Source organism: Panulirus ornatus, chromosome 9 (genome assembly GCF_036320965.1).
Source record: "Panulirus ornatus isolate Po-2019 chromosome 9, ASM3632096v1, whole genome shotgun sequence".
Classification (NCBI taxonomy): Eukaryota; Metazoa; Arthropoda; class Malacostraca; order Decapoda; family Palinuridae; genus Panulirus; species Panulirus ornatus.
The window spans coordinates 51,291,618-51,312,857 of record NC_092232.1 but is presented as its reverse complement, the minus strand read 5'-3'; the positions used below and the strand labels follow the sequence as shown (position 1 = coordinate 51,312,857).

Genomic DNA, 21,240 nt, shown 5'->3' with positions numbered 1-21,240 from the left:
GCTAGTAACACTAGTAGTAACAGCTACATGCAAATGAGGTAATCAAGTAACCATCGATATCAATTCATGAGGATTTATATACATATTATACATATATATATATATATATATATATATATATATATATATATATATATATATATATATATATAAACACTGAAACACTATCAAAATGGAAAAATATGGATGACAGAGTGAAAATACTGAGGACCACTTTGAGAAAGATGGACGTAATTCCATTGTTTCTGATGGTGATCTAGACTTTAACTGACACCCTGTTCGAGGGATGTGAGAGCGTGGCATTTTGTCAATAATTATAAGAGTGAGTCGTGTGTGTAGCGCTGGGAAACGATGCTCAGCTCTTAGCCCATCGCTTCGAATGGGATCAGAACGTGTACAGAGGAAGATGTGAAAGCTATCGGATTTCTTTGTCCTCAACCTTGCCTAAGGGACTTGGAATCTCTTGTACGTACGTACGTGTGTGTGTGTGTGTGTGTGTGTTTGTGTGTGTCGCTTGAGCATCTTTCTTTGGAATCTTACCTTTATTTTCATGTTTTATTCTCCTCATTAACATGCAGATGTACACTCATTTTCCTCATGCTTCACTCTCCTCATTAACATGCAGATGTACACTCATTTTCCTCATGCTTCACTCTCCTCATTAACATGCAGATGTATACACTCATTTTCCTCATGTTTTATTCTCCTCATTAACATGCAGATGTACACTCATTTTCCTCATGCTTCACTCTCCTCATTAACATGCAGATGTATACACTCATTTTCCTCATGTTTTATTCTCCTCATTAACATGCAGATGTACACTCATTTTCCTCATGCTTCACTCTCCTCATTAACATGCAGATGTATACACTCATTTTCCTCATGTCTCACTCTCCTCATTAACATGCAAATTACTGGTCAGCAGTAGTTAAGTGTGGAGCTGAACTATGTACATTTGCCACCTCCCCAACAGCTCGAGCATCGGTTTGTTGAAACCTTCGACCCCCTCCATGTCTCCAGCACCAGTATACATATCTTTTAATATTAATTAATCTATCAGGATATAATCCCCAACACAAAAATTTCTCATTTGTATCCCTACTGGTGAGAGATCAAGAATCCTTCGTTTTTCATTCATTCCATTTTCCATTCGATATGTATGCCTGGAAATCAATTTACGCACGTTTTCCATATGATATGTCCAATCCACAATGTCTACAATATGTCCAGGCCACAGTGTTCACAATATGTCCAATCCACAGTGTCCACAATATGTCCAATCCACAGTGTCCACAATATGTCCAATATGTCCAGGCCACAGTGTCCACACTATGTCCAATATGTCCAGGCCACAGTGTCCACAATACGCCCAATATGTCCAGGCCACAGTGTCCACACTATGTCCAATATGTCCAGGCCACAGTGTCCACACTATGTCCAATATGTCCAGGCCACAGTGTCCACACTATGTCCAATATGTCCAGGCCACAGTGTCCACAATATGCCCAATATGTCCAATCCACAATATGTCCAATATGTCCAGGCCACAGTGTCCACACTATGTCCAATATGTCCAGGCCACAGTGTCCACACTATGTCCAATATGTCCAGGCCACAGTGTCCACACTATGTCCAATATGTCCAGGCCACAGCGAGTCTGAGGACGTCAGAGGGAGAGCGAAACCACCTTACGTCATCGCACCGAACGCTTCCGCTACATGACAAGGCGAACACGATCATGTCTCGGCACTGGCATGAACCAGAGACGGTCGATATTCCCGCGACACGGCGCTCAAACCAGTCCATGTGGGCTTGAAGGAAGGCAGCGGCGGCAGTGGGGTGAGGATAATGTCACAGGGTATGAGTCCTGGGCAGGAGGGAGTGTGTGTGTGTGTGTGTGTTTCTCCCCCCGAGATCATCTTGCTGGCCTGCTATACTCTCTCTCTCTCTCTCTCTCTCTCTCTCTCTCTCTCTCTCTCTCTCTCTCTCTCTCTCCTCACCACCACCACAACTACCACTACTACCACAACTACCACCACAATTACCCCAGTTGCCGACATCGCTGTTACGACCACAAGGCTCAACTCTGGCGCCTGGTAGCACCCGTGTTAACCACACTTACCACCCATACAACACTGTGGTAGCACTTAACACCACACTTATCACATACACAACACTTTGGTAGCACTTAACACCACACTTATCACATACACAACACTTTGGTAGCACTTAACACCACACTTATCACATACACAACACTGTTGAAGCACTTAACACCACACTTATCACATACACAACACTGTAATAGGACTTAACACCACACTTATCACATACACAACACTGTAATAGCACTTAACACGACACTTACCACATAAATAACACTTTAGTAGCACTTAACACCACACTTATCACCTACACAGCACTGTTGAAGCACTTAACACCACACTTATCCCATACACAACACAGTGGTAGCACATAACACCAGCCTCACACCACCCCCCCTACGCATCACTACCGTACTCACTTTTGACCTTTCACCCCAGGAATGTAATAAGAACTTCGTGGAAAATTAACACACAGAACATGTCTACAGCCTCTTCTGTACGAATGGAGAAATATGTTCAGAATTTCTCAAAAAAAAAAAGAGAAAAGAATTGCCTAAATACATCTCATGATTTGAAAGGGAATTTGGACATGAATGAAAATGTAATTGGAAAATAATCATATAAGTGAAAAATGAAATGAATGAATTAGAAAAATGATTATCAAGTTAATCACTAATTGAATAAATGCTTGACTAACACAATTAGGAAGTATAGTACATTACTGAGAGAATAAATGGGACGTTGACTGTGTGGGTGTGTCTTAACATGCATCGATGGCTTGAAGAAGTAAATGTAATTATGATAACGGGGGGGGGAGGGGAGGAGGGGGGAATTAATTACACCCCCCTCGGACATGGTGACACAAAATTACATTACCCTGATATCTAACGCAGTGCCTGGGAGGGGGGGGTTGTGGGGTTGGGTGGGGGGTAGGGAAATGCATGCAATGTGTCTCACAGTTCGATAACGAACCCCTCACACACACACACCCTTCCCCTCTCCCCTTCCCCTCTCCCATTCCCACTCCCCCCTCCCTCTCCCATTCCCACTCTCACATAGAAATTATACGAGCGGACGGAATACACATTTGAAATGTAGATGCTCATTCGACATTGGAGGATCACCAATCAAAACGGATTGAGAGTTAGAAAAGAGAGAGAGAGAGAGAGAGAGAGAGAGAGAGAGAGAGAGAGAGAGAGAGAGAGAGAGAGAGAGAAGGGTGGGGTAGCCAGTCGACATACCCTACAGCTGGCCCAGACCTGCTGCTAACACTGCAAACGACAAGGTCAGGTCACATGCCACCACAGTATCCTCTCGTCTTCAATAATTACAACATATATATATATATATATATATATATATATATATATATATATATATATATATATATATATATATATATATATATTGGAAAGGATCACAATTTAGCTCGTGATCAAGATATTCCTATGAGTCCACGGGGGAAAATGAAACACGATAAGTTCCCAAGTGCACTTTCGTGTAATACTCACATCATCAGGGGAGACACAAGAGAGAAGTACAACAGTCAGTTGATATAATACAACGAAGAGACGTAGCTGAAACACCGCGATCTGGTAAAGTTTGGTTGGCTCCGTATTGTCGCAACAACACGACCAGAGATGCAAATATCGTTCCTCCTTCAATTTACATTCCAAATAAAGGAAAAGCTGGAAATGCTTCGATCTTATTCTTCCCGTCGTGCAGAGCTTTGCTCTCTCTCTCTCTCTCTCTGTGGAGGTGTTCACTGTGATGCAGAGTTTTGCCCTTCCTGTGTTTGTATATATATATATATATATATATATATATATATATATATATATATATATATATATATATATATATATATATATGGAGAGAATGCGTGAGGAGAGGTTGACAACGAGGCTATACGTGACTGTAACAGAGGGATAGAAGGAGAAAGTCACTAAATGGGAGATGGAAGAATGGAGGGAAAAAGACTTGAACATGCAGGAGGGTGAGAGGCCTGAACCACGCATTCCACTTATGTAAATTCATTCCATTTATATATAATTAATTGGATTAATTAAGCTTACATTATGATCCACAAGCCACTTTCTTAAATATGGCAAGCGAGTGAAAATGACATGGGCCGAGAGATACAATGCAAACAAATCTGGGAGATTGGTATTAAAAAATGGTAAGAATGAGACGGGAATGCATTAATACACACGATGAGGACATTATCAATGATAATAATCAACGCACAACAACATAACAGAAAAAAAAGCTAACATAAAAAGCCAAAATAAAAAGCTAAAACTTTGAATATGTCGACATGTCCGTCATGATGGTAAAGTAGGTAATAGAACATAGAAATTTTCTTCGCTGGCCGCTCGCGATCCGGCGTGTGGGCTATATCAAAGGCGAAGCAATCTGCTGTGTCAATAGATATCGCAATTGTTTCAATGCATATTTTATGACTGTTTGCAGGTATTCTTGAGTTTAGTGTATGTTAAACATTAATATTTCAGAGACTTGAACTCGACGGAAATAATGACAGACACATGCGCCTGCGTACATATATATGCACACATATATATATGTAATATGTTAATCATACAGTCTTAGGAACCTCTAAATCAAGCTCCTGTAACTCCACCCCCTCAAAGGCTGCGTTACAGTCAGTAGCAGGGGAATGTTGAACTCCTTTCAAGTGAGAAGATCGACGACATTGTGCTGCTTTTGGTCTACTGACTTCATGGTCAAAGTATAGCCACAAACAGGTGGAGTCCTGTAACGTCATATATATTTTGATGTGATTATTACACGAAAGTGCACTTGGGAACTTATCGTGTTTCGTTTTCCCCGTGGACTCTTAGGAATATATATATATATATATATATATATATATATATATATATATATATATATATATATATATATATATATATATATATATATATATTCCTGGTAAATTATATGGGAGGGTATTGATTGAGAGGGTGAAGGCATGTACAGAGCATCAGATTGGGGAAGAGCAGTGCGGTTTCAGAAGTGGTAGAGGATGTGTGGATCAGGTGTTTGCTTTGAAGAATGTATGCGAGAAATACTTAGAAAAGCAAATGGATTTGTATGTAGCATTTATGGATCTGGAGAAGGCATATGATAGAGTTGATAGAGATGCTCTGTGGAAGGTATTAAGAATATATGGTGTGGGAGGCAAGTTGTTAGAAGCAGTGAAAAGTTTTTATCGAGGATGTAAGGCATGTGTACGTGTAGGAAGAGAGGAAAGTGATTGGTTCTCAGTGAATGTAGGTTTGCGGCAGGGGTGTGTGATGTCTCCATGGTTGTTTAATTTGTTTATGGATGGGGTTGTAAGGGAGGTAAATGCAAGAGTCCTGGAAAGAGGGGCAAGTATGAAGTCTGTTGGGGATGAGAGAGCTTGGGAAGTGAGTCAGTTGTTGTTCGCTGATGATACAGCGCTGGTGGCTGATTCATGTGAGAAACTGCAGAAGCTGGTGACTGAGTTTGGTAAAGTGTGTGGAAGAAGAAAGTTGAGAGTAAATGTGAATAAGAGCAAGGTTATTAGGTACAGTAGGGGTGAGGGTCAAGTCAATTGGGAGGTGAGTTTGAATGGAGAAAAACTGGAGGAAGTGAAGTGTTTTAGATATCTGGGAGTGGATCTGTCAGCGGATGGAACCATGGAAGCGGAAGTGGATCATAGGGTGGGGGAGGGGGCGAAAATTTTGGGAGCCTTGAAAAATGTGTGGAAGTCGAGAACACTATCTCGGAAAGCAAAAATGGGTATGTTTGAGGGAATAGTGGTTCCAACAATGTTGTATGGTTGCGAGGCGTGGGCTATGGATAGAGATGTGCGCAGGAGGATGGATGTGCTGGAAATGAGATGTTTGAGGACAATGTGTGGTGTGAGGTGGTTTGATCGAGTAAGTAACGTAAGGGTAAGAGAGATGTGTGGAAATAAAAAGAGCGTGGTTGAGAGAGCAGAAGAGGGTGTTTTGAAATGGTTTGGGCACATGGAGAGAATGAGTGAGGAGAGATTGACCAAGAGGATATATGTGTCGGAGGTGGAGGGAACGAGGAGAAGAGGGAGACCAAATTGGAGGTGGAAAGATGGAGTGAAAAAGATTTTGTGTGATCGGGGCCTGAACATGCAGGAGGGTGAAAGGAGGGCAAGAAATAGAGTGAATTGGAGTCATGTGGTATACAGGGGTTGACGTGCTGTCAGTGGATTGAAGCAAGGCATGTGAAGCGTCTGGGGTAAACCATGGAAAGCTGTGTAGGTATGTATATTTGCGTGTGTGGACGTATGTATGTACATGTGTATGGGGGGGGGGGGGTTGGGCCATTTCTTTCGTCTGTTTCCTTGCGCTACCTCGCAAACGCGGGAGACAGCGACAAAGTATAAAAAAAAAAAAAAAATATATATATATATATATATATATCTTGATTTTATGTTTGATATAAAAGATTATTTCATTTTTCCTTGAACTGCTAACTCCCTCCCCCCACAGCAAGGCTCCGCCAGGAACAGATGACTTAAGGATGAACACTCGCTTGGCTCCTTCCTCTGTTTCCTTTTCTGAATACAGTGAGGGTGTATTTCCAGCACCCTAAGCTTCCCCTCCCTCCCTCCCTCCCTCCTTCCTTCCCTCACACTCGCCCTCTACAACATGCAGGAGACGGATGAGTAGTACTTCGTCCCCTATCCCTAGGGGTCATATGTAAATCTATCCTCCTGTCTATCCTAAGGCACGAGATCACCCTCATATGCTGGGGATAGTAGGATAGACATCCTTGTGTATTTCTTTGCTTCAGTGCCGCAATTCAGGTCGTCTGGGGATGGGTAACGTGGTGGCCACACTGCTGGTAGGCAAGTGAGGCCTTCTGAAGGTGTGAATGTATTCCCTTCCGTCATCTCTTGGTGGGGAGCGCAACGCGCTAGTCTTCCCACCTTTGCAAGGTCTCGTAGGTACTTGTAGGTTAGGTAGGTAGGGAGGTAGGTTCTGTCTCTCTGTCTGTCTGTCTCTTGCTTTGCTATCCTTAGTGTTGCAGAACACACCACCTCCCATAGACCTTGGGGTCTGTGTGGTGTGGGTCTTCTTAATGTCGAAGTAACAGACACTCTCTCTCTCTCTCTCTCTCTCTCTCTCTCTCTCTCTCTCTCTCTCTCTCTCTCTCTCTCTCTCTCTCAAATATCTCATTCTTACCTCTCATCCCATCAGTGTACCAGTGTATTGCCTCTATCACCAAAGGTGACACATTGAGAGATCATCCAGAATAGGGAGATGGAAAGAGAAAGTCTTATGGTACAAGATACATCCATCCAGTCATGGCCTTCTCCCCACCATCTTCGTCTCCATCCTGACCAACATTCCGAAGGAGAAGACCTCACATCATAGACATTAACTTGACCTGGGGAATATAACCCATGACTGTTGAATCCTTCTTTCCTTCCCTCTTACCCTTCTCCACTGTCCCCCACTTTGGTAAATCCTTCACGTCTCTTTTGAAAGTCTTCGGAAAATCCCTCCTCCTTTTTGAGGAAAAGAAGAAAGAAAGAAAAGAAGAAATCCTCTCCAATTAAAACTTGAGTCATTATGAAGGAGGACATATGCAGCTTCTGTTTAATTGGGTGACTCTTTCTACGCCCCCATGAAGGGGTCTTAACCACCCCCAACCCTCCTCTCTCTCTCTCTCTCTCTCTGTTCATCATTATCTATCTATCTATCCATCTATCTATCTATCTATCAGTTAAATCATGTATACTGGAGAAGGTATAGCAGATCATATATACAGGACAGTTGATGACACTTAACCCAGATATAAGACATGTTCCCACAAGATATACGGATATATATATATATATATATATATATATATATATATATATATATATATATATATATATATATATATATATATATACACTAATTAATCCATTTTCCTTCATCATTCAAGAAAGATCATAATTATCAATGAAAAGTTTCATCTGAAGTGCCATATGCTTTTCGTAAATTGTGTTCATTAGAAATTTTAAGTATGGTTCAACCAAAATCAAGCATAACACACACACACACACACACACACACACACACACACACACACATTCACACACACACACGCACACATTCACACACACATCTGCCTTACATTTGGTGTTGGAGTTTGGCTGACTTTAACTTGGAAGTTTCAGGAGAGAGAGAGAAGGATTTACCTCCTCACCTGAGACAGAGGAATGCTGGAACTATATTTCCTCTCTGAATTGAGAGATATATGATCGCCAGACCCTTCCCAAAACACAGTGGTTGCTGTAATCATTTGTAATCACTTGTAATCTCATTTGTAATCATTTGTAATCTGATGATCCATGTATGGTTTTTAATCACTTTAAACATTATATTATCATTATTTTTAGTGCTATACTTATATTTACCATTGCTATCATCTATCAAATATCATTTCTATCATTATTGTCATTATTATTATGAGATGATAATAGTAATGATAATGGCATTAATAGAAGCAATAATAGTAAAAAAAAATACTACTACTACTACTACTACAAATACTACTACTACTACAACTATTACTACTACTACTACTACTACTACTATTACTACTAATAATACATATAATGATAAATGATAATAATAATGATAAGAATAATGATAATAATGATAATGGAGCAAAATTAACAATTTCACAGATGGCTGCCATACCACCACCAGAAAATTGATGGTGAGAAATACAACTTAGTGAGGAATATAACAACCCATCATGAGAGGAATATCACACACACACACACACACACACACACACACACACACACACACACACACACACACACACACACACACACAAAGGCAAGTACCTTACCAAACACTTTGTGACGACACCCACAACACACAGGGGAGAGTCTTGTGCAAGGCGTCGGTGAAAGGAAAGATTGAGAAAACTCTCTCTCTCTCTCTCTCTCTCTCTCTCTCTCTCTCTCTCTCTCTCTCTCTCTCTCTCTCATAAATCCTTGACCGTAAACTTCAAACAGAGGCCAAAAAAATACGTATATATATTCACTACTGAGGAAAATGATACGTGTAAAGATGAGTAAATGAAAATGATGATATGAAGACTATGCAGTGCAGGAGAGAGAGAGAGAGAGAGAGAGAGAGAGAGAGAGAGAGAGAGAGAGAGAGAGAGAGAGAGAGGTCGTGGAGTGGTGTTGGATGAAACGAGGAAGGGGGAGGAGGGAGGGAAAAATAAAAAAAAAATGAGGGACTTCAAAAGGGATCCAAGACTACGAGTGAGACAGAAGAGCAACGATAGACACATGACACGACAGATTCAGGTGCCAATATACACCACCCTCAGACTGCTGAACTAACGGGATGTGTGAAGGAATTACTGAGCCTATTGTCGCCTCAGAATATCCATAAGAAAGAGAGACGTTGATCTGTATGTCTGCGAAGCGGGTTGAAAACGGGTGACACCGTTTGAAGAGCAGTGTGACGGAAAGGAGATCCCGTTAAATTCACGGAGGGACCGTGTTATGGAATGATTTTGTGTATCCCATGTATATTATCTAGCTCCATTCCCAAGGGTCGAACCCCCGGCGTATGTCTCTGGCAGTTGGGTAGCTTAACCCCTCGGCCACTGCTTTAATCTCATCGTGGCCTACGGGTTAGGCTACCTGGCCGACACACAGATGGACCAAGGGTTCGATTCTCGAAGTGTAGTGGCAAATGGCATCCTAGCTACGTCTCTTCGTAGTATATCAACTGACGTATCTTTTTCTTTCTTGTATCTCCCCTAATGATGTGATTATCACACGAAAGTGCACTTGGGAACTTATCGTGTTTCATATACGAGTACAATCATCCTTATCCTGTTGTGCAGTAGACAGCAATAGGGAATTGTTTCCACTTGTCATAATCACGATTTTATTCCAGGTCCCTCACTCCATCTTGCCTCCGTCTGGCCCTGGTGTGTGGGTACGCCTCCGTCTGGCCCTGGTGTGTGGGTACGCCTCCGTCTGGCCCTGGTGTGTGGGTACGCCTCCGTCTGGCCCTGGTGTGTGGGTACGTAATGAGCCCTGCTACGCCACGGTTCGTCTCCTGCGTCAAGCTTTCTATACGTGGCCCTCCAGAGCCTGCGGCACCGTACGTGGCCCTCCAGAGCCTGCGGCACCGTACGTGGCCCTCCAGAGCCTGCGGCACCGTACGTGGCCCTCCAGAGACTGCGGCACCGTACGTGGCCCTCCAGAGACTGCGGCACCGTACGTGATCTTGTCCTTATATCCGTCGTTATAAGGCAGTTACGTCTCACGTGGTCAACCCGAGGTACGTTTCCCTGAAGGATGGCTTTACATATATGACTTTCCTGGCTGCAAATAGCCCATGTATGGCTGCAGATAGCCCCATGTATGGTTGCAGATGGCCCTATGTATGGTTGCAGATGGCCCTATATATAATTACAGATGGCCCTATATAGGGTTGCAGATGGCCCTATATATGGTTGCACATGGTCCTATATATGGTTGCAGATGGCCCTATATAACTCCTATTTGCTGTTGGCCATATATATGACTTCTGGTAGCGCATGGCATTTTTATATATGACTCCTGATGCAGATTTCTTCATGTATGAGTAATGGTTTCAGATGGTCCTATAGAACTCCTTATAGTTACGGATGGCCATATACGTAACCAGTGGGTGTGGACGGCAATATACGTAACCAGTGGGTGTGGATGGCCACATACGTAGCCAGTGGGTGTGGATGGCCATATACGTAGCCAGTGGGTGTGGATGGCCCTGAAAATAACTCCTAGTCGCGTTTAACCACATATCCTTTATTACGTAGGACAAATTTAATTGTACTGATCAACCTGTAAAAGATCTTAGTGAAATTGTCTCGTGTTTATCCTCGCGACACGAAAAACGTTCTGAGGTGTTCGTAAAACAAACGTTTCCATGGGTTCCTAAGGGTGAACGTTTGCCCAGATTTCAGTGTTGGGGAAGGTCATCTCCTGACGAAGAAGGAGGGAGGAGGAGGGAGGAGGAGATCATGTTGGTGTCATGTGGTATGGTGGTGGTGGTGGAGGGGAAGGGTGGAGGAGGGGTGTTTTGCTGCCATCTCGCGTGAGTTGGTGGAAGGAGCCCATGACGTCACCAGCGACTGAGGAGGGAACAGCAAGGTTGCCCCTGGCGGGTCGTATACAAGACTGACAGATGCCCCAAGACGCCTCTGAGATCATCGCGTTACGTATGTGGAGAGACGTCTTCAAGGAGGAAGGACTCCAAGATGTCTATTCACACGCAAAAAACACTCACTTGCACACACACACACACACTAGCCTAAGCCAGGTACCCATTCATCGACCAGCCCCGAGGGAAGGACGAACACCTGGGTTGGGTGTAGGCCGACTGCCACGCCAAGGATTCGAACCAATACGGGTCCGACCCCGGACTGGCCCGTGCTGACTCATGTGTGTGTGTGTGTGTTTACACATACAAAGGAGTAAAGATATTGTACATATACACAAGGTAAAAAGCCGGGGCAACACGATTGTAAAACTCTCTCCCCATAATACACACACACACACGCACACACACACACACACGGACACACACACACACACACGCACACGCACACACACACACACACAGCCTCAGCCAGATACCCATCTATAGACCATCCTCGAGGGGAGGATGCACACCTGGGTTGGGTGTGGGTCAACTGCCGCGCCCAGGATTCGAACCTACATGGGCCCAAGCCCATGCGGGGCAGTGCTGACTCATGGTAAGCACCAGTATCCTTTACACCACGGAGGCGCTCGTGCGTGTGTGTGTGTGTGTGTGTGTGTGTGTGTGTGTGTGTGTGTATACAAACATCGGAGTAAACACATGGCACATGCATACAAGGTGAAGAGACGGGGCAACACGAGTGTAAACCTCACTTCCCACAACACACACACACACACACACACACACACACACACACACACACACGAAGACTCGCCACGTCAGCCACACGCCTGACGAAGGTCGTGGCGAATGTGGCGTGCAGGAGGCGGTGCCTGGACCCAGGGAGGTGGTGAGTGCGGCAGTTGTGAGGGAGCGGAGCGCGTGCCATATTATCCCTCATTCCAGGCCAGCTGGGGCAAGTCACGCACGCCACACACACACACACACGAACCACGCCGTGGCGCCGGGGTTGGAACACCACCTGGGTCACTTAAGACACGAACAGCACCAACGAACTGAGGGAGTTATACACTGACGGAGGGGTCGTCGCTCCCCCGGCACTACGCGGACACCATCAATAACAAATAATAAAGTTTAAGGCATGTGTGTGTGTGTGTGTGTGTGTGTGTGTGTGTGTGTGTGTGTGTGGCGGGGTGGTAGGTGGGTGAAAAGAGATATGTATGTATTTCCCACGTACCTCTTTCTCTCTCTCTGTCTCTCTGTCGTGTGTGTGTGTGTGTGTGTCTCTCTCTCTCTTTCTCGAGGATATTTACACACTTCTTCCTCCTCTTCCTCTTCCTCAGGCCGTCGCTCATTCAGCCATAGGCCACACGAAAATTTAATATCCCAGAGGGAGCAGCCTCTCGCGATTATAAGGCAGAGTACAGAAGGGTGTGCGCGCGGAGTCGGGTGTATATATGCACACACACACACACTCCTCTTACCATCACAGTCCAGGGAGAACTAACGCGGGAGCCACGGCTTCTGGACCTAGTCAGGAGAGAGGGTGCCTCACTGTCGCCATATCTACACCAACTTGCCTTTGTTTTTGACGTGTGTTTGAGATTATTTACTTCCCGCTTTCTGTCCTCAAGTCTTGTCGCTTTAAGTTGTGGGATTTTTTCATGTCCCTTTTGCGACGTGGATCGTCGGAATGGTTGGCTTATTTCCGAGGCCTTATCGATTTTCCAGTCATCTCTGGCGAAGGTGTGATGCCACGCGATGCTGGCAACACTGCGGAGCGGAAGGGAAAGAGGAGAGAGGGGAGGGGAGGCAGGGAGAGAGTGGAGGGGAGTGGAGGGCGAGAGGGGAGGGGAGGGGAGCCAGGAGGGAGAGCTAGAGAGTGGAGAGGGGAGAGGCCACAGCAGCAGCGGCAGTGGGAGCAGCAGTAGTGGGAGCAGCAGTAATGGGAGCAGCAGTAGTGGGAGCAGCAGTAATGGGAGCAGCAGTAGTGGGAGCAGCAGGACTATCAAGACTTGTGCAGCAGCAGCGGCAGCAGCAGCTTGAACCAGCTGCTGGTACCGTCGCATTACGCCCCAGCTCCGACGGCCGGTCTGTGGCGGAGAGAGGAGGGGGGTGTGGGTGTTTGGGGCCGACCCGCCCCGCTAGACGGCCACCTCGAGTGTTGGAGTGAGTGGTGACGCCCACGCCTCCTCCTCCTCCTCCTGCCGCCGTTGCTGCTGCTGGGGGGCCCCGCCTCGTACACGACCACCACCTGACGACAAATACGCGTATTGACCCGAAGCTCCTCTACTACTACTACTACTGCTGGTGCTCGGGTGCTGGTGGACCTTCCTTCCCTCAGACTTTATGACATTGCCACGCCAGAGAGCCGCTGCTGAGGGGGGAAAACAGGGGAGAGACGCCCCTGCAGGGGGGAAAACAGGGGAGAGACGCCCCTGCAGGGGGGAAAACAGGGGAGAGACGCCCCTGCAGGGGGGAAAACAGGGGAGAGACGCCCCTGCAGGGGGGAAAACAGGGGAGAGACGCCCCTGCAGGGGGGAAAACAGGGGAGAGACGCCCCTGCAGGGGGGAAAACAGGGGAGAGACGCCCCTGCAGGGGGGAAAACAGGGGAGAGACGCCCCTGCAGGGGGGAAAACAGGGGAGAGACGCCCCTGCAGGGGGGAAAACAGGGGAGAGACGCCCCTGCAGGGGGGAAAACAGGGGAGAGACGCCCCTGCAGGGGGGAAAACAGGGGAGAGACGCCCCTGCAGGGGGGAAAACAGGGGAGAGACGCCCCTGCAGGGGGGAAAACAGGGGAGAGACGCCCCTGCAGGGGGGAAAACAGGGGAGAGACGCCCCTGCAGGGGGGAAAACAGGGGAGAGACGCCCCTGCAGGGGGGAAAACAGGGGAGAGACGCCCCTGCAGGGGGGAAAACAGGGGAGAGACGCCCCTGCAGGGGGGAAAACAGGGGAGAGACGCCCCTGCAGGGGGGAAAACAGGGGAGAGACGCCCCTGCAGGGGGGAAAACAGGGGAGAGACGCCCCTGCAGGGGGGAAAACAGGGGAGAGACGCCCCTGCAGGGGGGAAAACAGGGGAGAGACGCCCCTGCAGGGGGGAAAACAGGGGAGAGACGCCCCTGCAGGGGGGAAAACAGGGGAGAGACGCCCCTGCAGGGGGGAAAACAGGGGAGAGACGCCCCTGCAGGGGGGAAAACAGGGGAGAGACGCCCCTGCAGGGGGGAAAACAGGGGAGAGACGCCCCTGCAGGGGGGAAAACAGGGGAGAGACGCCCCTGCAGGGGGGAAAACAGGGGAGAGACGCCCCTGCAGGGGGGAAAACAGGGGAGAGACGCCCCTGCAGGGGGGAAAACAGGGGAGAGACGCCCCTGCAGGGGGGAAAACAGGGGAGAGACGCCCCTGCAGGGGGGAAAACAGGGGAGAGACGCCCCTGCAGGGGGGAAAACAGGGGAGAGACGCCCCTGCAGGGGGGAAAACAGGGGAGAGACGCCCCTGCAGGGGGGAAAACAGGGGAGAGACGCCCCTGCAGGGGGGAAAACAGGGGAGAGACGCCCCTGCAGGGGGGAAAACAGGGGAGAGACGCCCCTGCAGGGGGGAAAACAGGGGAGAGACGCCCCTGCAGGGGGGAAAACAGGGGAGAGACGCCCCTGCAGGGGGGAAAACAGGGGAGAGACGCCCCTGCAGGGGGGAAAACAGGGGAGAGACGCCCCTGCAGGGGGGAAAACAGGGGAGAGACGCCCCTGCAGGGGGGAAAACAGGGGAGAGACGCCCCTGCAGGGGGGAAAACAGGGGAGAGACGCCCCTGCAGGGGGGAAAACAGGGGAGAGACGCCCCTGCAGGGGGGAAAACAGGGGAGAGACGCCCCTGCAGGGGGGAAAACAGGGGAGAGACGCCCCTGCAGGGGGGAAAACAGGGGAGAGACGCCCCTGCAGGGGGGAAAACAGGGGAGAGACGCCCCTGCAGGGGGGAAAACAGGGGAGAGACGCCCCTGCAGGGGGGAAAACAGGGGAGAGACGCCCCTGCAGGGGGGAAAACAGGGGAGAGACGCCCCTGCAGGGGGGAAAACAGGGGAGAGACGCCCCTGCAGGGGGGAAAACAGGGGAGAGACGCCCCTGCAGGGGGGAAAACAGGGGAGAGACGCCCCTGCAGGGGGGAAAACAGGGGAGAGACGCCCCTGCAGGGGGGAAAACAGGGGAGAGACGCCCCTGCAGGGGGGAAAACAGGGGAGAGACGCCCCTGCAGGGGGGAAAACAGGGGAGAGACGCCCCTGCAGGGGGGAAAACAGGGGAGAGACGCCCCTGCAGGGGGGAAAACAGGGGAGAGACGCCCCTGCAGGGGGGAAAACAGGGGAGAGACGCCCCTGCAGGGGGGAAAACAGGGGAGAGACGCCCCTGCAGGGGGGAAAACAGGGGAGAGACGCCCCTGCAGGGGGGAAAACAGGGGAGAGACGCCCCTGCAGGGGGGAAAACAGGGGAGAGACGCCCCTGCAGGGGGGAAAACAGGGGAGAGACGCCCCTGCAGGGGGGAAAACAGGGGAGAGACGCCCCTGCAGGGGGGAAAACAGGGGAGAGACGCCCCTGCAGGGGGGAAAACAGGGGAGAGACGCCCCTGCAGGGGGGAAAACAGGGGAGAGACGCCCCTGCAGGGGGGAAAACAGGGGAGAGACGCCCCTGCAGGGGGGAAAACAGGGGAGAGACGCCCCTGCAGGGGGGAAAACAGGGGAGAGACGCCCCTGCAGGGGGGAAAACAGGGGAGAGACGCCCCTGCAGGGGGGAAAACAGGGGAGAGACGCCCCTGCAGGGGGGAAAACAGGGGAGAGACGCCCCTGCAGGGGGGAAAACAGGGGAGAGACGCCCCTGCAGGGGGGAAAACAGGGGAGAGACGCCCCTGCAGGGGGGAAAACAGGGGAGAGACGCCCCTGCAGGGGGGAAAACAGGGGAGAGACGCCCCTGCAGGGGGGAAAACAGGGGAGAGACGCCCCTGCAGGGGGGAAAACAGGGGAGAGACGCCCCTGCAGGGGGGAAAACAGGGGAGAGACGCCCCTGCAGGGGGGAAAACAGGGGAGAGACGCCCCTGCAGGGGGGAAAACAGGGGAGAGACGCCCCTGCAGGGGGGAAAACAGGGGAGAGACGCCCCTGCAGGGGGGAAAACAGGGGAGAGACGCCCCTGCAGGGGGGAAAACAGGGGAGAGACGCCCCTGCAGGGGGGAAAACAGGGGAGAGACGCCCCTGCAGGGGGGAAAACAGGGGAGAGACGCCCCTGCAGGGGGGAAAACAGGGGAGAGACGCCCCTGCAGGGGGGAAAACAGGGGAGAGACGCCCCTGCAGGGGGGAAAACAGGGGAGAGACGCCCCTGCAGGGGGGAAAACAGGGGAGAGACGCCCCTGCAGGGGGGAAAACAGGGGAGAGACGCCCCTGCAGGGGGGAAAACAGGGGAGAGACGCCCCTGCAGGGGGGAAAACAGGGGAGAGACGCCCCTGCAGGGGGGAAAACAGGGGAGAGACGCCCCTGCAGGGGGGAAAACAGGGGAGAGACGCCCCTGCAGGGGGGAAAACAGGGGAGAGACGCCCCTGCAGGGGGGAAAACAGGGGAGAGACGCCCCTGCAGGGGGGAAAACAGGGGAGAGACGCCCCTGCAGGGGGGAAAACAGGGGAGAGACGCCCCTGCAGGGGGGAAAACAGGGGAGAGACGCCCCTGCAGGGGGGAAAACAGGGGAGAGACGCCCCTGCAGGGGGGAAAACAGGGGAGAGACGCCCCTGCAGGGGGGAAAACAGGGGAGAGACGCCCCTGCAGGGGGGAAAACAGGGGAGAGACGCCCCTGCAGGGGGGAAAACAGGGGAGAGACGCCCCTGCAGGGGGGAAAACAGGGGAGAGACGCCCCTGCAGGGGGGAAAACAGGGGAGAGACGCCCCTGCAGGGGGGAAAACAGGGGAGAGACGCCCCTGCAGGGGGGAAAACAGGGGAGAGACGCCCCTGCAGGGGGGAAAACAGGGGAGAGACGCCCCTGCAGGGGGGAAAACAGGGGAGAGACGCCCCTGCAGGGGGGAAAACAGGGGAGAGACGCCCCTGCAGGGGGGAAAACAGGGGAGAGACGCCCCTGCAGGGGGGAAAACAGGGGAGAGACGCCCCTGCAGGGGGGAAAACAGGGGAGAGACGCCCCTGCAGGGGGGAAAACAGGGGAGAGACGCCCCTGCAGGGGGGAAAACAGGGGAGAGACGCCCCTGCAGGGGGGAAAACAGGGGAGAGACGCCCCTGCAGGGGGGAAAACAGGGAAAAGACGCCCCTGCAGGGGGGAAAACAGGGGAGAGACGCCCCTGCAGGAGGGAACAGAGGAAAGATACCCCTCACAGGGGAAACAGGGAAAACACTCACGAAAATCCTATCTGTGTAAAGACGATAAGACATGATAAGATGAGAGAATGGTGAGAGGGTGAAACGCTAGAGATAACGAAGATAAGGAGATACCATCAAGAGTGTCTCCGTGGAGGAATCTTCTATCCCATCATCTGACTTAAGAAATTCAGGTGTACCAGTTCGATTCCTTGGACTGAGGAAAAGGTTAGCGCCTCACGATTTTCATTTTTCGTCTTGAGTTTAAAAGATTCGTATATTTTCTTTTTTTTTTCTACGTGCGTATGGGGAATAGATTGATGTGGATAGGGTATGGGAATAGGTGCAAAGGATCGTTCCCTTTTGGCAAGAGAGGACGCTATCAAAGAGGACGAATGTTGGTATATTGGAAGGAATATTAGTCCTAACATTGCTGTATGGATGTGAGACGTGGGCTATAGATGAGGATGCACGGAGGAGGGTGGATGTGTTGGATGTGTTGGAAGTGAAATGTTTGAGGACAATATGTGGTGTGAGGTGGTTTGATCGAGTAAGTAATGAAAGGGTATAAGAGATGTGTGGTAATGAAAAAAAAAAAAAGTGTGGTTGAGAGAGCAGAAGAGGGTGTGTTGAAATGGTTTGGACATTTGGAGAGGATGAGTGAGAAGAGGTTGGCGAAGAATCCTAACTAACCAATAAACAACGAAATCATTCTCTTTCTTAAGGAATTCATCTGCAGTATCATCCACTTCAGCCGCCTTGTCGCATTTCTTCTTCCGCAAGGCTGTCACCACCTCTTTTCCTTTCACCAAACCACTTGCCACGACTCATTCAAAACGCATTCCTTCCTCGAGTCAAACACCCAATATATGTCATCATATCATCAAACACATTCAGCAGTCTTCAAAATTCTCATTCCACATTTTCACTTCATCACTACCTGTTACCACCTCTCCATTTTCCCTCTTCACCGATGTTCACAATATCAACATCCTTACCAAACACCATATTCTCTCCTTTCTTCTCATCTTCGTCACATCCACACACATTCAGACACCCCAGCCTGAGCCTTCGAGGAGAATGTGTACTCCTCGCCTGGCTCCTCCTTCTGTTTCGCATTTTACAAATTGAAATACAAGAAGTGGGTAGGAGTGGGGTGGGGGGGGGGGGGGATGTTTCCAACCCAACTCCAACCCCATTTAGCTGCCTTCTACACACAGGGAATACGTGAGTGTAATTCTTTTTCCCTAATCCCCAGGTATAAACACACACACACACACACACACACACACACGACTCATAGGAATATATATATATATATATATATATATATATATATATATATATATATAGAGAGAGAGAGAGAGAGAGAGAGAGAGAGAGAGAGAGAGAGAGAGAGAGAGAGAGAGAGAGAGAGAGAGAGAGAGAGCAATAACCTCAAATGGACGAATACCTCTAGCTGGAGACAACAGTAAGTGAACTGACGGGGCGTCTGATGTAATCCTTGACCCACCACGAGAGTAAACAGGAACCCAACACGTGTGAAATGTGTATCGGCAATGCGGCACAAATTTCGGTGCCTGTGACGTTTATATCCTCATGTTCCGAGAGCAGGAAATCCCCACCCGAACAATGCCATCTTTATCTTTATTGAAGTTACGGCTTGACGCTATAGCATTCATTCCCGGTGCTCTACATTCACACACACACACACACACACACACACACACACACACCATGACCCTTTTTTCATAAAAGGCATCATGATGTTTCCCATGACCTCCCTGCCTGAGGTTCCTGCAGTTTAAATGCTGCGTTTCTCCCAGCAGCAGGGAATGGTGGACACCTTTGGAATGAAAAGCCCCTTAACGAGAATGTGCTCCCATACTTTTTATTTTGTGATCATACACTGATCCCCGCTCGGCCTCTCCTCCTGAGCACCCGCTCGTCCTCCCCGACAGACCACCCGCTCGCCATCCCCGGCTGACCACCCGCTCGCCATCCCCGGCTGACCACCCGCTCGCCAGACTGCAAGTATAGAAAATCCCAAACACCACCTACAGTTGTCGAGTTGTGAAAAGGTGATGGCAAAAAGAACACAACCCTGATATATACTGCTTACTTATTAAAAGAATCTGCTTCATAAATTGATTCGCTGTTCAGACGTCGCTGAAGAAAACACGAAAGACACTGAAAAATTTGGTCCGTTTGGCAACTTCTGGTTTTCGTAACTCAGCGAAGATTTTTACCCATTTAGTTTTAGACTAATTGGATAAAAGAAAAACTGCCAAACGTATATTTTATTAGTTATCAATTGCAGTTCAAACATTCGTGTATACTTTATTCTTTTTTCGTTCGTATCTGTCCCAGGAAAATGGAATGTCACGGCCATCCCTACTTTTACAGAGAACTGATTCAATGATACGTTATTTTCTTGTGTAACTTGAGATCCCCTCTACTTGTTATACGTAAACGCAATTGGTGGAGGAACTTCGAAACAACCCTCTATAGCCACGAATTCGTACACAGACATCGTGACATTGACTGGTAACCTGAGTACGAATTTCCGCTCAGCTACCCATTCAACCAGGAATAATAGTAACACCAGCTCACAAGAGGCGAAGACCCTTGTATTATAAATGCTCACCAGGGGTCATGGTGCCGCCAGTAGTTCCCCCGTGGCATTGGACGATTCTGGGCAACACGTCTGGATATAGACGTTCATATCTATATTGGTGATCTTGGCTATCGAGGGACGTGCCACCTGGGCGCCCTTCCTCCTCCAGCTGGCCAAAGAGGGGTCTGTGATACATACAGATTGTTGCTTAGCGCCACCTCAGCCACTCTTGTCATACTGAGGCTGGTCTAGCTCTCTGGTCTCGTGTATCAGTTTCGTATCAAATGAATAGTGACCTTTGACCAATGAAAGCTCCGGCTGGTTACTTCCACTGAAAACACATTGGTACACTTTACACACATGGGTCTCCGTGTGTGCTGTGGTTAGCATTACAGACCATGTGTCAGCACGGGCCAGCTAAGGGTCGGATCCGAATTGGTTCGAATCCTGGGCGTGGCAGTCGACCCACGCCCATACCAGGAATTCATCCTCCTTCTTGGGGCTGGTCGATAAAGTGGTGGTACTCGGCTGAGGCTGGGCCTCCCCTCGAGGCTGGTCGATAAAGTGTTACCCGGCATAGGCTAGGGTGTGTGTGTGTGTGTGTGTGTGTGAGTGTGTGTGTGTGCATACATGCACTAAAGATGGTAGATGAGAACATGGTGATATGAGAAAATGAAGCCATATTGAAAGATAAGGTACCAGTCGTGGAAGCAACACAGAACTTCGCAGTATCTACGGTAAATGAAGATGAGAAATGGGAGTCCGGAAGGCAAGAACCAGAGCACTGTGGTGGAAGGCTCTGTGAAACGTACGATGAAGAACATAGGAACGTGAGTAGAATTTCAGCCTCAAATACACAGGGACGATTAGAGGACAATCGAGGAAGGCGTGGGTTCAGAAAACGAAGGAAAAAAAAAAACCGAAATATTTACTATGGAATGATACGAGCGACACCTGAAGGCGCCAGCGTTTGTAAGGTATAA

The 21,240-nt window shown here is 49.2% G+C and overlaps 1 protein-coding gene across 2 annotated transcripts in view; it reads right to left on the bottom strand.

Annotated features, from left to right (window-relative positions):
• Positions 1–21,240, bottom strand: part of LOC139750419 (uncharacterized) — a 263,814-nt gene that overhangs the window by 174,377 nt on the left and 68,197 nt on the right. Inside the window, exon 1 of one of the 2 annotated variants that reach the window (XM_071665197.1) lies at positions 12,549–12,821. The exons of the other annotated variant lie outside the window; for it this stretch is intronic. The gene's annotated coding sequence lies outside the window, so the exon portion shown is untranslated. Of the gene's footprint in view, positions 1–12,548; positions 12,822–21,240 lie in introns of those variants that run through there. 2 annotated transcript variants of the gene reach the window in all.